This window comes from Drosophila subpulchrella, unplaced genomic scaffold, assembly GCF_014743375.2.
Source record: "Drosophila subpulchrella strain 33 F10 #4 breed RU33 unplaced genomic scaffold, RU_Dsub_v1.1 Primary Assembly Seq354, whole genome shotgun sequence".
Taxonomy (NCBI): Eukaryota; Metazoa; Arthropoda; class Insecta; order Diptera; family Drosophilidae; genus Drosophila; species Drosophila subpulchrella.
The window spans coordinates 7,419,190-7,425,189 of NW_023665577.1; positions in this window are offsets into that span (position 1 = coordinate 7,419,190).

The window sequence follows — 6,000 nt, forward strand, 5'->3', positions numbered from 1 at the left end:
CGTGCCAAACTGTCGCCAAACACTGAGCGCACAGTGCTGCCTGAAGTTATTAAATTCGTATAATTATTACAATTAAAAATTTGATTGCAAATGATTTGCCATCGGAGTGGGGCTGTGTGTTTGTGTGCCCACCATCAATTGTCGCACTTGTCGCGGCACCCGACTGCAAAAAATCGGGGCGATCGTTCGACTCCCGGACTCCCTGACTCCCGACAGACCACCCGATACAATGAGACTAGCTGGCGCTGAACAAGTTGTTACTGCCACGAAGCGGTTCGGTTCTGCCTCCTATTCCTACAACTGCCTTGGCATGACAGAGCTGGGCTGGCTGGTTGCTGGTGATGATGACAACGCTCCGGCGATCGGAATTCGAGTGAAAAACCCCCGATCAACAGCACGACTGCAATTTGTATAAATGTATGTTCAAATAGGAGCTGCAAGGAGTAGCGCTCCACTGAGGGGGGAGTGACCGGCAGTGACCCCTGTAACAACAAGTAATCGTCGCGATTGACGGCATTTAATTGATATTTTCGGTAGAGTGGAGATCCGAATCACTTTTGAATTGTCGAATGGGAGTGAGATCACGCTCATAATGCACTCCAAACAATTATGAGAATGTAGCTCCCAGGCCTGAGTAATTCCCTTCTGACTTTAGCTAATTGCTATTGTCTCACCCTACAACTTTTATTTGTACAAATTAAAAATAATATTAAATTTTAATACATATCATTTCAAAATATCTTTACCTCAGTAATACTTGGCTCACCCTTTTGGTATTTTTAGAATGAAAACAGACGAACTTTTGATGGGTGTAATATTGACTAATTAGGCAATCGGCGCAGCAATCATCAATAAGTAATGCGTCATTTTCAGATTGGTATCTAAGCGGCGGAAGTCGTCTGCTTTTTGTTACGTTCTTTCTCATTTTAAATCTCATTGGTCGGGATAAATAAAACCATAATCACCATAAGAACCCAACATACATGTATTTTGTCTATTAAGGACTCAGAACAGAAAAGCACTTCTTAAATAAGACCCGATCGATCAAAAACGGTCAAAATGTTGTAACATTTGTAATGTGTAGTGCCGCAAGAAATAGGCAACATATTTTACCAATTGAGTGTGTATTATATATATTAAATATATATTTATATAAAACAACCTTAGTTTGAACGTCGTACACATCTGTTAAAAATTTAACACCTAAAGAATATAAAACATAAGTGCTAGTAGGGGCCGAATTCAAGATCTTGAGCTTGTTACGGAAGAGGGAAAAAGAATGAGAGATGCAGTTGCAGAATTTATGAAAACTTTTATTTATTCTGATTGGCAGGCGGAAATACAGACCAGGCGGGAATACAGACCAGTCGGAAATGAGTAAATTTGGTTTAAATTGCGCATAGAAAACGCTTCCCTTACCGTGTTCAATAAATTGAACTCAATGAAGAGTCAAATCAGGATTAAAATCATCTGTTTGGATTGGATATAGATTCTTCAAACTACCCTTGTAGTCCTTGCCGCGTGAAATTCTAACCGACCAGTATACCACCGCTACATTAACCGATACATATTGATCCAAACACTTAACACCAAGCCAGATACCAGTGGCTTTATCGACACCAGTCAAATATTGTAAGGCGATCGAAAACAATTGACGCCAAGGACAGGTATTTGAAAACCCAGTAACAAGCGATCAAATCTAGATTATTGTCGATTTGTGTGGAACTTCCTTCACGCGGCCCGAGTGAAACCTTTTCAAAGTGGTATAAAGCAGTTAATTCAATTAATAATCAAGTGTCAAATAATGTCACTAGCCGCGACGCGATAGCGCATGGTCATTTTGTCTTCCACCCAATAAGAACCCAAGACTAGTTCCCTTGTCATTGGGGAGACATTATCGTCTCCCGATGTAATCGGTTATATATGACGCCTATTAAGTTGAAATTAATTAGCAGCCGGCTACTGTTATACAACAGGGTTGTCACGTCTTAAATATTTAATTTTAGCTGTAAAACAATATATTTATCTGTGCCTCACGATGTTTATTCGATCAATTAGGCAGAACTCGTCCGTAGTCTAAATACAAGCGGTCTGGGGAGGTGTTAAAAAGTGCATTTGAGGGTTAACCAAAGCCGCTTGTAACTGGTTGAGAGTAGATGTCACCCATGACAATAACCACACTTCAAACAAAAATATACATATACAGTGAATGCCTTAGTAACATAAAACAATACCATTAAAAATTAGTAACAACAACGTAAGCAAAGCCGAAATAGTTGATAAAACATGTAATATTTCGATTGAAAAACCCTACATGTTATACAACGAACAATAGTCAACCAAAAGCATATTTACCGAATCTCGGAAACAATTTGAGTGTAATTTGCGTTTAATTGGCCTGTTTGATGCCAGTACTATAAAAATAAACGAAAAAAAATTTCAAGATTAACCGCCAATTACAGTTTTATATTCGCAAATATAAACAAATAAAAACTAATTTTAGAAAGATCCCCTAGACAGAAAATAAAGTTTACAAGATAGATATTGAGGGATTGTTAGATAAACATCTTGCTAATATGGCTGTAAAAATAAACTATGACTTTGACGGTTTATCACACCCAAGCCACATAAGGATCTACCAGATAAAGAATGTTGTTAATGTATTATACATTATTTACGATTTGGATTCTTTGTATACAATCAATTTTCGGCTGAAAATTTTTATGGGGCTTCAAATTCAGGAACGAATAAAAGGAAATTCAATGTATATCATTTGAAACAGTAAACAAATTTCCTATCGCTAAGTACTGAAGATCCGAACAATAAACTTTAATAAACGAGGCAAACGAAATTGGAAGACGTGTGAAAAATGTATCGTAAAAGAATAAAAATCAGTTACGCTGAAAAACATATTCCGCAAATTGTGGCAGTGATCGCTTGCCGACTAATAAAAATTTTTGATAATTAAGAACTCGTTAATGACTTGCGTAATATTAGCAAAAAAATAAAAGTGATATCGAGGCAGTCATAACGGGTAATCAACTATTTTACCCGGGTACTATAGTATTGTTTATTTTAAACTTATGCAACTAAGATAATTTAACAAATTGATTGCAGGGTTACGTCTAAATAATATTTACTGGTCGTTAGCAACAACAGTCGTTAAAAATTAAGTTGGAAAAATAACCGAGTGTGGTGAATTTAAAATATTTTAATTAATTCAAGTCAAAATTTTCAAATATAAGCGGTTTTTCCCAGCCTAAAGATAAAAACAATGAGTCAGAAAGTTCGGCCTATCAAGATTGGAGGTTCTGAATTACCGAATCACATTGCCAGTTGTAAATTTTATAATGACGCTAATCAAGAATATACGTGTGTTATATGGTATACATTTGGGTAAAGTTACTTTAGGGTCTCTACTAATAAGCCACAAACTAGTTATGTCTTTCACAAAAGGTGGCTGGAAGCTGAAAATTCCCAGAGATGAAAACAATTATTCATATCCCCATGAAACCGATAAGAACGAGATGGGCCCTAGAAAGATCCGACTCTGGAAGAACCAGCTGCTGGGGAGAGAACATCACCCGGTTGGCTCTCCCGTTCTTCGGATGATGGAGGAAGGTTCAGAGCAGGGCACCTTCATGTGGCTTAATAAAAATAACTCTTCGCCGCGTTACGCTCTTCATTAAAACCGCCTCGGGTGGCTCTGTGACGCAGAGCTAAAAGCAGCCCGACCAGCCAGTCAGCCAGTCAACCAGCCATCCAGCTATCCAACCATCCAGCCAGCCGGCTAATCAAACCAGATAAAACCGAATTTAATTCGATTAAGGGGGTTTATTCGCGTGCTCTTGGCCGATTGTTGGCTTGACTCGACTTGGCCGATAGTAAAGATGTTACGAGAGTGCCTAAGTTTTAGTGTGCGAATGATTGTGAATGAGCGTGGAGAGTCGGAGAATTGTTATGAATTGGGTAAACAAACGAAACGAGCTAATAACCGCAATCGCAAACGAATCGTACCCACAAAAAGTGTTAAGGTGCTAAATTCCTTTCTTAATGCGACAAAAAGGCGTTGTATCGAGTGACAAAACCTTAGTTAAGCCGACCAGGCGAGGGTCCTTCGAAGCGATTTCGCTGCGTTGGCTTAAGCTTCGTTTCATCGGTGACCCCAATAAGCACTCCATGTTTTATTCAACAAGTTGCCAAACGAATAATTTCAGTCTATAAAGTGAATCAAATGTTTATTTATGTTTGTACAAAATATTCCTTTTAAAATAAAAGAATACCCCATTGAAAATAAAATTGTGAGCCTTTACTTACATGCGAGTTATGTATTTACTGATTAAAAGTGTCAAGATAAACATAGAATAGATCTACCAAGAAATATAATTTATAGAAGAATTAACATAACCTTCTGCTCTGCCTCTTCTATGTTTAAGCACTGCCATAAAACTGATTTCTCAGATACGGTACGATGGCTATAATAAGAACGAGCTTGCTAATCTCGTTTGCGTTGGCGACAACAAAAACATTAATATAGGGCAACATCACTTTCGTTGATTCTAATCAAGAATTTACAGTTAACACAGGTTAGGGAAAATTTAAAAATTTGCAATGAAGTCAGATTTCGCATTGTTTTGGTGATTCCGCTAACACTACAATAGAATTAAGAAAATAAATATACCAATTTATGATAATTTATTTGTTTTCTATTTTTGTTTACATACGTTAGATGGAACACATTTGGATTTATTACATATGAAACAATTGGGGATAAAGGGTTTTCACTCCTTCTCAATAGGTATTAATTTTTGTTTTAGTGAAGTAAATATAAATAAATAAATAAAAATATAAATAAATATAAATATAATATAAATAGTTATTTTATTTAAACAAGCCAATGTAGCGGGTTGGCTAGAGCTATTGTGATTAAATATCCAAGCCTGTGCTGGCTATAGAGCTTGCGGGCAAAATGATCTAACTTACACGCTTAAGGCGCGTTTAATTAATTATTTTAATTTAGTACTTTTTGCAAAAACTACTCCAGCACAATAGAGTTTTAGTACCAACGATTTATTTTGTATCTTAAAAATGAATTTACAACTAACCGAAAAGTAAACTCTGAGTACACCGAAAAAAATAGTTATAGAAAAGCAACTATTGTTACATTAGTTCTACACTATTGAATATCTTTTTAAAGTCGATAATATGAGTATTAAATAAATGCTTTCAAAAGTATTAGTTGAAACTAATTGGTTTAAAAATAAATTCAGAAATCCAAATTTTAGACTTTGTAATACAGAAATGAAACTGTAAAGTATAGACTTTATATTATTAAGTCTTGAATCTGTACTTTGATTTCAATGTTATACTTTCTGGTATCTTAACTTTCATCTTAACTTATATATTTTTTTTAAAAAGACAAACCCTTCAGATACCTAATCGCAATGTAACTATATAATGTTGAATAGTAATTTTAATATTTTAAATATATTTTTTTTTAATTTTAATTTTTTTTTCAGCCCGTTAAATTTTAAAATGTTAAATATTCAAGTGCCAAATTGTAGCTCTGGCATTTTTAACATATTGACATCTGGTTCATAATTTATTACGAACTATTTTGATTTAATGAAATCAAAAAACATATTTCCTTTCCATTTACCACAAAAAAGTACTTGCTACGTATGCGCAATATGCACCCGATCTAATATTACGTATACGTAGGACGCGTTAGTCGCGTCGAGGAGCGGGTATCCCGTAGTCCGGAGAGCGCACCTCCTGGCCAACCGTTATTCCCCGTTTCGCTGCGTTTCCTCTCTCCGCAGAGAGAGCACCCCGTGTTGAGTTCGGCCACGAACACTTGTTGAGAACTCACCACACGCGCTGCCCTGGTACTTTGGTACTGAAGCCAGCCGCTGCCAAATCCGAGGCACAGCGGAAGCAGCGGAGCGGCAGAGCAGCTGACGGGCGCAAAAAGCCATAATAATCAAGCGGTAAACACTT